This window comes from Salmo trutta, chromosome 26, assembly GCF_901001165.1.
Source record: "Salmo trutta chromosome 26, fSalTru1.1, whole genome shotgun sequence".
NCBI classification, from domain to species: domain Eukaryota; kingdom Metazoa; phylum Chordata; class Actinopteri; order Salmoniformes; family Salmonidae; genus Salmo; species Salmo trutta.
This window is the reverse complement of record NC_042982.1, coordinates 5,573,327-5,585,507: the sequence shown is the minus strand read 5'-3', so window position 1 is coordinate 5,585,507 and position 12,181 is coordinate 5,573,327.

Sequence of the window (12,181 nt, the reverse complement as noted above, 5' to 3'; positions counted from 1 at the left end):
CTGATGTCTCACAAGGAGATGGAAGACATCATGTCGGAGGACCGGGCGAGGAAGAGGGTGGATGGCGAGAAGAATCGAGACAGAAAGAAGGGCAAACCCGAACCGACTGTAAAATACAGAGTACTTTCTCCTTTGGGTCAAGTACAGGACAGAAAAATACATGTTATGCGCCAGAAGACCCTGAGCCGTCGACGGATAGTGAACTTGAAATTGATCCTGACAAAAGTGAGGAGAAAGAACCTGCGTCATCAGGTGAGGCGAAGGCTTCCGAGAAAATTCCCAGGTTGACTAGCACAGTGGGAGTACGATTAGTGGAGAAAGTGGATCCATGCCTTTGGCCGACGCGTTTGTGGTATCAGGCTGGGTGAAGAAGGTGTTGGCTTCTGTCAATTAGGTCAAAGTATCCAGAGGTGGACATGTGTTGATTTTTTGTGTGTCTGCTGCTCAGAGGGAAAGGGCGCTGAGCTTTTTGAGACTCGGGACGAAAGTGGTGTCCTGCTTTGCTCTCCAGCGCCATTGAAAGGAGTGATAACTGGGGTGGGGTTTGAGTGTTAAGGTGGATCAATTGAAGTTGGGGATCCCTGGTGTCTGTGATGCACGCCTTTTGGTGCGACTGAGGAAACCTTGTCAGTCCTTCTGAGTTCTGATGCTGAGTGTTTGCCGGATAAAGTCATGCTACGCTATACAAGTTATCCCGTGAGAGCTTTTGTTCTGAATTCACTATGTCGTTTCATGTGTCAGGTTTATGGTAATGTTGCAGCAGTATGTAGGAGGGAGATTCCAAGGTGTGAGATATGTGCAGGGGGCCATGGAACAAAAGACTGTGTAGTTTCAGTGTAAAAAGTAGAGTGTTTCAATTGTGGGGATGGCCATGTTGCTGGGGATCAGAAATGTCCTGTGCGAGTGAGACAGATTTAAGTTTCCAGGGTGAGAGCAGTGCGAAATGTGTCATATGCTGAGGCAGTGAGGAAAGTAGAGGATGGTGGGCAAAGGGTGAGAGAGCCTGAGAGGATCCCTGTGAGGATCCCTGTGAGTAGTAGGCTTGTACAGAGAGACCCTGAACAGTTTGTGCTTTAGTAAGGTTGGCTGCTTTGCGTTTATTGCTATTGTCATTAATTGTACCACACAGATGGAAAGGAAATCCCAGAAGATTGAATTGGTAGTAGCAGCAGCAGAGAAGTTTTTGGGTATCAGAGATTTTATTGCAGAAGAACTACAGGGGGTTTTGAGAGAAAGGGTTCCAGCATCCCAGGTCAACATCAAGGTGTAGGATCTGTTTGGTGCAAAGTAGTGGGAAGGGTGGTGGGTTGTGTTGGGGGTAGTGGCATATACTTTATATAGGGTTAGATGGCGGTGCAATTTCATTTTCCCCCATTTCCCCCATTTCGCTTTTTTTTGTGAACAAATATGCAATGCACTTTCCAAACTGTGAAAGGCAGCAATACACAGCATAGCGTCTAGTCTGCCGGAAAGCCACAAGAAGAAGAAGTAGAAGAAGAAGAAGCAATAGCTCCGTCTCTTGGACATGATAAAGAAGAATCTGGTCCAGTAGGAGTGACATTTTGGGAGAAAGTGGATCCTTGCCTTTTGGCGGATTCATTTGTGGTTTCAGGGTGGGTGGGAAAGGAGTTGGGTGCAGTTGAGTAAGTGAGTTTTGAATTAGAGTCTTTACCTGACAAAGTCATGTTAGGAAATATCAGTTAACCTGTTAGAGCTTTTGTGCCAAACCCACTTTAAACCAAGAGAAGCGTTGCTGCTCATTTTGCAGCACTTACATTGTCCCATCAATTGATTTTTCCATATTGGACGTACACTACCTTCAGAATGTATTTATACCCCTTGACTTATTCCACATTTTGTTGTGTTGCAGGCTGACTTCAAAATGGATTCCATCGAATTATTTTCTCAACCATCTACACACAATAGCCCATAATGACCCAGTATTCACACCCCTGAGTCATTGTTTTGTGGATGCATCTTTGGCAACGATTACAGCTGTGAGTCTTTGCAGTTAAGTCTCCTAAGAGATTTCCACACCTATATTGTGCAACATTTGCCCATTATTCTTTTCAAAATTCTTCAAGCTCTGTCAAAGATGGTTTTTGATCATTGCTAGACAACCATTTTCAGGTCTTGCCATAAGTAGATTTCAGTAAAAACTGTAACTCCGCTACTCAGGAACATTCAATGTCTTCTTGGTAAGCAACTCCAGTGTAGATTTGGCCTTGTGTTTTAGGTTATTGTCCTGCTGAAAGGTGAATTAATCTCCCGGTGTCTAGTGGAAAGTGGATTGAACCAGGTTTTCCTCTAGGTTTTTGCCTGTGCTTAGCTCCATTCCGTTTATTTTTTTATCCTGAAAAACTCCCCAGTCCTTGATGATTACAAGCATTCCCATAACATGATGCAGCAACCACTATGCTTGAAAATATGGAGACTGGTACTCAGTAATGTGTTGTATGTGATTTGCCCCAAACATAACACATCATATTCAGGACAAAAAGTGAATTGCTTTGCCACATTTTTTTTCAGTATTACTTTAGTACCTTGTTGCAAACAAGATGCATGTTTTGGAATATATTTATTATTTATAGGCTTCCTTCTTTTCACTCTTTCAATTAGTTTAGTATTGTGGAGTAACTACAATGTTGTTGATCCATCCTCAGATTTCTCCTATCACAGCCACTAAACTCTGTAACTGTTTTAAAGTCACCATTGGCCTCTTGGTGAAATCCCTGAGCGGTTTCTTTCCTCTCCGGCAACTGTGTTAGGAAGAACGATATTGGTATTTTATTAGGATCTCCATTAGCTGTTGTGAAAGCAGCAGCTACTCCTCCTGGGGTCCTGTTACGGCTTGGTAATCGTGGAGGAGGAATGAGGCGCAGGAAGCAGCGAACACAGGGTAGTGGTGTTTTTAATATACACTCACACAAAAAACAAATGTTCCCACACACAGGGGAGAAAATACATACGGCGTCAAACAACGTCGCCACGAAAATAAGCCGTCTGACAAGAAACAATCATTAATCCCGCACGAACAGGAGCGGGCCAGCTAAACTAAATAGCCCCTCTAATGGCTAATTGACCACAGGTGTCACAAAATAAAAAAAGGGAAAAGCAAAAGGGAATCGGTGGCAGCTAATAGGCCGGTGACGACGACCGCCGAGCGCCACCCGAGCAGGAGGGGGCGCCACCGTCGGTGGGAATCGTGACAGTACCCCCCCTCCTGACGCGCGGCTCCCGCAGCGTGCCGACACCGGCCTCGAGGTCGACCCGGAGGGCGAGGCGCAGGGCGATCCGGACGGAGGTGGTGGAACTCCCTCAACATAGATGGGTCCAGGACGTCCGCCGCCGGCACCCAGCACCTCTCCTCCGGGCCGTACCCCTCCCAGTCAACGAGGTACTGTAGGCCCCTCGCCCGGCGTCTCGAGTCCAGTATGGCCCGTATGCTGTACACCGGGGACCCCCCGATGTCCAGAGGGGGCGGAGGGACCTCCGGCACCTCATCTTCGTGAAGGGGACCAGCTACCACCGGCCTAAGGAGAGACACATGAAACGAGGGGTTAATACGGTAATAGGAAGGGAGTTGCAACCGATAACACACCTCGTTTATCCTCCTCAGGACTTTGAAGGGCCCCACACACTGCGGCCCCAGCTTCCGGCAGGGCACGCGGAGGGGCAGGTTCCGGGTCGAGAGCCAGACACTGTCTCCCGGTGCGAACACGGGCGCCTCACTGCGGTGGCGGTCAGCACTCCTCTTCTGCCGCGCACTGGCCTCCTTTAGTGAGTCCTGGACGGCTCTCCAGGTCTCCTTGGAGTGCTGGACCCAGTCCTCCACCGCAGGAGCCTCGGTCTGACTCCGGTGCCATGGTGCCAGGACCGGCTGGTAACCTAACACACACTGAAAGGGTGATATGTTAGTAGAGGAGTGGCGAAGTGAGTTCTGGGCTAACTCAGCCCAGGGAATATACCTCGCCCACTCCCCTGGCCGGTCCTGGCTATACGACCTCAGGAACCTGCCCACCTCCTGGTTCACCCTCTCCGCCTGCCCATTGCTCTCGGGGTGATAACCGGAGGTCAAACTGACCGAGACCCCCAGCCGCTCCATAAACGCTCTCCAGACCCTGGATGTGAACTGGGAACCTCGATCAGAGACAATGTCCTCCGGCACCCCGTAGTGCCGGAAGACGTGGGTAAATAGGGCCTCCGCAGTCTGCAGGGCCGTAGGGAGACCGGGCAATGGGAGGAGACGGCAGGACTTAGAGAACCGATCCACAACCACCAGAATCGCCGTGTTCCCCTGAGAGGGGGGAAGATCTGTCAGGAAGTCGATGGACAGGTGCGACCATGGTCGTTGTGGAACGGGGAGGGGCTGTAACTTCCCTCTTGGTAGATGCCTAGGAGCCTTACTCTGGGCACACACCAAACAGGAAGAGACATAGGACCTCACGTCCTGAGCTAAGGTGGGCCACCAGTACTTCCCCCTTAGACTCCGCACTGTCCTCGCCTCACCAGGATGACCCGCAGTGGGTAGCGTGTGCGCCCACCGAATCAAATGATCACGAACACCGAGCGGCACATACATGCGCCCCACGGGCACCTGCGCAGGCGCAGGTTCCAACACCAATGTACGCTCGATGTCCGCGTCCACCTCCCATACCACAGGTGCCACCAGCCTAGACGCTGGAATGATGGGAGTTGGATCGATGGGCCGGTCCTCCGTGTCATAGAGACGGGACAGCGCGTCGGCCTTAGTATTCAGGGAACCCGGTCTATAGGAGATGGTAAACCTAAACCGGGCGAAGAACATGGCCCACCTCGCCTGACGTGGATTCAGTCTCCTCGCTGCCCGGATGTACTCCAGGTTTCGGTGGTCGGTCCAGATGAGAAAGGGGTGTTTAGCCCCCTCAAGCCAGTGCCGCCACACCCTCAGAGCTTTGACCACTGCTAGCAACTCCCTGTCCCCCACATCGTAGTTACGCTCCGCCGAACCGAGCTTCTTCGAAAAGAAAGCGCAGGGGCGGAGTTTCAATGGCACACCCGAGCGCTGTGATAGCACGGCACCCACCCCAGCCTCGGACGCGTCCACCTCCACTACGAAGGCTAAAGACGGGTCCGGGTGCGCCAACACGGGTGCGTCGGTGAACAGCGTCTTCAACTTCTTGAAGACTCCGTCCGCCTCCGTCGACCATCGCAAACGCACCGGCCCCCCCTTCAGCAGTGAGGTAATGGGAGCCGCTACCTGGCCAAAACCCCGGATAAACCTCCGGTAGTAATTGGCAAAGCCTAAAAACCGCTGCACCTCCTTCACCGTGGTTGGAGTCGGCCAATTACGCACGGCCTTAACGCGGTCACACTCCATCACCACCCCCGTGGTGGAAATGCGATAACCCAGAAAGGAGACGGCTCGTTTGGAAAACTCACACTTCTCAGCCTTAACGTATAGGTCATGCTCCAGCAGTCTACCAAGCACCTTGTGCACCAGGGACACATGCGCGGAGCGGGTGGCGGAATATATCAGAATGTCATCGATATAGACTATCACGCCCTGCCCGTGCAGGTCCCTGAGAATCTCGTCAACAAAGGATTGAAAGACGGCTGGAGCAGTTTTCAACCCATACGGCATGACGAGGTACTCAAAATGGCCTGATGTGGTACTAAAGGCGGTTTTCCACTCGTCTCCCTTCTTGATACGCACCAGATTATACGCGCTCCTGAGATCCAGTTTTGTGAAGAACTGTGCTCCGTGAAATGATTCCACCGCCGTAGCGATGAGAGGTAGTGGGTAACTAAACCCCACCGTAATAGCGTTTAGACCTCGGTAATCAATGCACGGACGCAGACCTCCCTCCTTTTTCTTCACAAAAAAGAAACTCGAGGAAGCGGGTGAGATGGAGGGCCGAATGTACCCCTGTCCCAGGGATTCCGTGACATATGTCTCCATAGCCGCAGTCTCCTCCTGTGACAAGGGGTACACGTGACTCCTGGGAATCGCAGCGTCAACCTGGAGATCTATCACACAATCCCCCTGTCGATGAGGTGGTAATTTAGTCGCCCTCTTTTTACAAAAAGCGATCGCCAAATCGGCGTATTCAGGGGGAATGCGCACGGTGGACACCTGGTCTGGACTTTCCATCGACGTGGCACCTATGGAAACTCCTAGACACCTCCCTGAACACTCCTCTGACCACCCCTGGAGAACCTCCTGTTTCCACGAAATACGGGGATTGTAACCAGCCAGCCAGGGGACCCCCAGCACCACCGGAAACGCAGGCGAATCAATAAGGAAAAAACTAATGCGTTCCGTATGATTCCCCTGCGTTACCATGTCCAGTGGCACCGTAGACTCCCTGACTAACCCTGACCCTAATGGTCGGCTATCTAGGGAGTGCACAGGGAAAGGGGAATCTATCGGCACCCGCGGAATGCCCAGCTTAATGGCAAGTCCACGGTCCATAAAATTCCCAGCTGCGCCTGAATCGACTAGCGCCCTATGCTGGGAAGAGGGAAAAAATTTAGTAAACAAAACAGGTAAAAACACGTGACCAACAGGGGGTTCTGGGTGAATCTGGTGCTGACTCACCTGAGGTGACCGAGAAGTGTTCTGCCTGCCATCTCGACTCCCAGACTGGCTCCTCCAGCACCGGTCGGCCGTGTGTCCTCTCCGACCACAGCTGGTGCAGGAGGAGCCACTTCCTCCGGTGCCTCTTTGCACGGCCCCCCCTACCTCCATAGGGGTAGGGGCGGGGGTGCACGGGGGTGGAACGGGCAGGACCCTCTCCGAACGCCCGCGGGCAGCCAGCAAATTGTCCAGTCGTATGGACATATCTATGAGCTCGTCCAGGGACAGAGCTGTGTCCCGACAGGCCAGCTCCCTGCGGACGTCCGCCCGGAGACTGCAGCGGTAGTGGTCTATGAGGGCCCTGTCGTTCCACCCCGCCCCAGCAGCCAAGGTCCTGAACTCCAGCGCGAAGTCCTGGGCACTCCTCGTCTCCTGCCTGAGGTGGAACAGCCGTTCACCCGCCGCTCTTCCTTCTGGAGGGTGGTCGAACACGGCCCGAAAGCGGCGGGTGAACTCTGGGTAGTGGTCCCTCGCCGAGTCTGGACCGTTCCAGACCACATTAGCCCACTCCAGAGCTCGGCCCGTCAGGCAGGAAACGAGGGCACTCACGCTCTCCTCCCCCGTGGGAGCAGGTCTGACGGTGGCCAGGTACAGCTCAAGCTGGAGTAAAAATCCCTGGCACCCAGCCGCCGCCCCATCGTACTCCCTCGGGAGCGCCAAACGAAGCGCGCCAGAGCCAGACGTCATGGGAGGCGAAGATGGCTGTATCGGGGGAGGTGGAGGTGGAGAGAGGATACCACTTCTCTCCCATCGGTCCATCCTCTCCATCATCTGGTCCATTGCCGATCCGATGCGATGGAGGACTGTCGTGTGGTGGAGTACGCGTTCCTCCATCGAGGGCAGAGGAGTGGCCGCTGCTCCCGCTGATTCCATGCCTTTTATCTTGGTGCGGGATTCTGTTACGGCTTGGTAATCGTGGAGGAGGAATGAGGCGCAGGAAGCAGCGAACACAGGGTAGTGGTGTTTTTAATATACACTCACACAAAAAACAAATGTTCCCACACACAGGGGAGAAAATACATACGGCGTCAAACAACGTCGCCACGAACATAAGCCGTCTGACAAGAAACAATCATTAATCCCGCACGAACAGGAGCGGGCCAGCTAAACTAAATAGCCCCTCTAATGGCTAATTGACCACAGGTGTCACAAAATAAAAAAAGGGAAAAGCAAAAGGGAATCGGTGGCAGCTAATAGGCCGGTGACGACGACCGCCGAGCGCCACCTGAGCAGGAGGGGGCGCCACCGTCGGTGGGAATCGTGACAGGTCCACACAAAACATGAAACATGACATAATATAGAACATTAATAGACAACAGATCAAGGACAGAACTACATCAATTATCTTTTTAGTGACTTGGTGTATTGATACACTGTCCAAAGTGTAATTAATAACCTCACCATGCTCAAAGGTATATTCAATGTCTGCTTCATTTTTTACCATTCTACCAGTAGGTGCCCTTCTGTTCGAGGCATTGGAAAACCTCCCTTGTCTTTGTGGTTGAATCTGTTGGAAATTCAATGCTCGACTGGGGAACTTACAGAAAATTGTATGTGTGGGGTAGTCATTCAAAAATGATGTTAAACACTATTATTGCACAGAGTGTGTCCCTACAAATTATTATGCGACTTATTAAGCAAACTTTTACTCCTGAACTTATTTAGGCTTGTTATAAAAAAATGGGCTGCATACTTATTGACTCAAGACATTTCAGCTCTTAATAATTTTTTATTAATTTGTAAAAAAATATATATAATAATAATAATAATAATTCCACTTTGACATTATGGGGTATTGTGTGTAGGTCATCAGCTGCAGTACCCCTTAAAATCTGAATAATAAAAAAATATTAATAAAACAAATATATATATACAAAATTATAATAATATTTTCACAAAAGTAGTGCTCTGGACCATTACTAGTATTAGTTGACCGATATAGATGCCTGTTGCGCGAGCAACAACAAAAAATCCCAGCTTTGCCAAAAAAAGTATTCAACTAAGCAATAATGGCTGAGGAGGTGTGGTACAGTATATGGCCAACATACACAGCTAAGGGCTGTTCTAACGCATGATGCAACACGGAGTGCCTGGATATTGCCCTTAGCCGGTATATTGGTCATATTTCTAGAAAGAGGCCCGAGTTACCGACTTGGAATTCTTAGTTGGATGACCATTCAAAACATATTTTCCCATTCGGAGCTAGTTTTTTTCAGTTTTCCCAGTTGTCTTGAACTCACTGAAGTCTGAGATTTCCCAGGTCCGAGTTTCCAGTTGTTTTGAACACGGCAGAAGTCATGCTGGTTTGACAGCATGGCCAATGTATTCAACCTTTTCTGGCCCATGGTGTTGCGTGTGAATGTTTATCATTTTAAGCTTGGGAAAGAGACCCTTCAACTCAGACTTGGACCACACACCCTCTCCACCGAATAGCAGAGGAAGCAAAATAGTAGTTCCTTTGCAACGCTTGCAGTTAGCCACTAATTCCTTCCAAACCACTCATTGTTGAATTTGCGATTTCCAACTTGTTGTGTAATGTTTATGTTCAATGGCCGATAAGCAACAGCCGATATGTTTTATCTATCATTTCTCTTCATATGACAAAGGATTTGCCAGTAGATTGTTGACGTGATTCATGATGATGACTGCTTGTCTAGCTTGCTAGCTAAGATTTTGAAAGTATGATGTTGACATGTCCAGTCCAATCAAAGCTGCGGTAGATATAACGTGGTTTGACATCATTTTATCTGTGGCCAATGACCTTGAGCCTTCTTGGATGAGCACTTCTAATGTAACTCTATGGCAGCACCCAAGGGGGCTTGAACTTTCTAGCTCTCCCCGTAGATGTTGCGGTGACGTAGTGTCCCAGTGAGTGACAGAATACGGAGTCAACCACGGCGCAACTAGAGAACATTACCAACCCCTACGCTCCGTATTTTCCGCTGGCTGCCCCACCACCACAGAAAGCACTGAGCTAGGCTGAAACACCTGCATTTTGGAGCTGCCTTACTCAAGAAAGCAAAAAAAAATACCATGTTCGTATGCAGCTTTATTAACTCAATATTTTTTTTTACATTGTTTGCAAACTGATATGTGACATGTATTAATGCCAAAATATTATGCAAAACAGGCAACAACAACAACAAATCTCTATATATATATATATATATTGTCACGTCCTGGCCAGTATATAAGGTTAATTGTTTTGTAGTTTGGTCAGGGCGTGACAGAGGGTATTTGTTTTATGTGGTTCAGGGTGGTGTGTTTGATTTAAGGGTGTTTGATTTAGTATTTCCGGGGTTTTGGTTTATAGTCTATGTTTATGTATTTCTATGTCTAGTCTGGTGAGTGTGTTTCTATGTTGGTTAATTGGGGTTGGGACTCTCAGTTGAAGGCAGGTGTTGTCTATCTGCCTTTGATTGAGAGTCCCATATATGAGGTTGTGTTTGTGATTTGTGGGTGATTGTTCTGTGTTCAGCCCTAGGCTTTGCCAGACTGTTTTGTTGTTCGTTCGTTTTTTCGTGTTTTGTTGTTTTGGAGTGTTCGTTTGAAAGTTAATAAATCTAAAAATGAGCATACCTGCTGCATTTTGGTCCTCTTTCACCGTCGACAACCGTGACATATATATTGTATATATATATATATTTTTTGCTACACAGGTGGGGCTCAAAACACCTGCCCTGAATGACTTTTATTTTTATCTAACTTGGCAAGTCAGTTAAGAACAAATTCTTATTTACAATGACGGCCTACCAAAAGGCAAAAGGCCTCCTGCGGGGACTGGGGCCTGGGATTTAAAAAAATGACGGGTCGCCACTGTGTATAAGCGGGGGGGTCCTTTCTAATCAGGTGCACTTTTAGTTTCCAAATACAGACTTTATACCCCCAACAGTGTCGCTGCTAATTTTGCAGCCATATTTCCTATCGAACAATCAGCGCCTTCATAAAGTATTGACACCCTTTGACTTTTTTCACATTTTGTTGTGTTACAGCCAGAATTTAAAATTGATTACATTTTGATTTTTGATCACTGGCCTACACACAATACCCCATTATGTCAAAGTAGAATTGTTTATTTTTAAATTGTACATATTAATTTATAATGAAGAGCTGAAATGTCAGTCAATAAGTATTCCATCCCTTTGTTATGGCAAGCCTAAATAAGTTCAGGAGTAAAAATGTGCTTAACAAGTCACAAATTGCATGGATTCATTCTGTGTGCAATAATAGTGTTTAACATGATTTTTTAATGACTACCTCGTTGCTGTACCCCACACATACAATTATCTGTAAGGTCCCCTAGTCGAGCAGTGAATTTCAAACACAGATTCAACCACAAAGACCAGGGCGATTTTTCAAAACCTCACAAAGGGTATCCACTGGTAGATAGGTAAAAAAAGCAGATATCCCTTTGAGCATGGTGAAGTTATTAACTACACTTTGAATGGTGTATCAATACACCCAGTCACTACAAAGATAATTGATGTAGTTCTGTCCTTGACCTGTTCTTTAACATCTATTAATGTTCTATATTATGTCATGTTTCATGTTTTGTGTGGACCCCAGGAAGAGTAGCTGCTGCTTTCACAACAGCTAATGGAGATCCTAATAAAATATCAATACTGTTCTTCCGAACACAGTTGCCGTAAAAGAAGGAAACCACTCAGGGATTTCACCGAGGCCAATGGTGACTTTAAAACAGTTACAGAGTTTAATGGCTGTGATAGGAGAAAACTGAGGATGTGTCACGCCGTGGCCATAGAGAGGGTTTTATTCTCTGATTTGGTTAGGCCAGGGTGTGACTAGGGTGGGCATTCTATGTCCTTTTTTCTATGCTTTGTATTTCTTTGTTTTGGCCTGGTATGGCTCTCAATCGGGGACAGCTGTACATCGTTGTCGCTGATTGGGAGCCATACTTAGGCAGCCTGTTTTCCTTTGGGGTTTTGTGGGTAGTTGTTTTCTGTCTTGTGTGTTCACCTGGCAGAACTGTTGGCTTTCGTTTTCTTGTTTTATTTAAAGTGTCATTAAAATTAATATGAGCACTTACCACGCTGCATCTTGGTCCCCTCTGTCAGACGATCATTACAGGATGGATCAACAACATTGTAGTTACTCCACAATACTAAACTAATTGACAGAGTGAAAAGAAAGCCTATACAGAATAAATATATTCCAAAACATGCATCCTGTTTGCAATAAGGTACTAAAGTAAGTCTGAGAAAACAAAATGTGGCAAAGCAATAAACATTTTGTGTTATGTTTGGGGCAAATCCAATACAACACATTACTGAGTATCACTCTTCATATTTTTAAAGCATAGGGGTGGCTGCATCGTCTTATGGGTATGCTTATAATCGTTAAGGACTGGGGAGTTTTTCAGGATAAAAAAAGAAAGTGAAGTTAAGCACAGGCAAAAACCTAGAGGAAAATCTGTTTGTCTGCTTTCCATCAGACACTGGGAGATGAATTCACATTTCAGCAGGACAATAACCTAAAACACAATCCAAATCTACACTGGAGTTGCTTACCAAGAAGACGGTGAATGTTCCTGAGTGGCTGAGT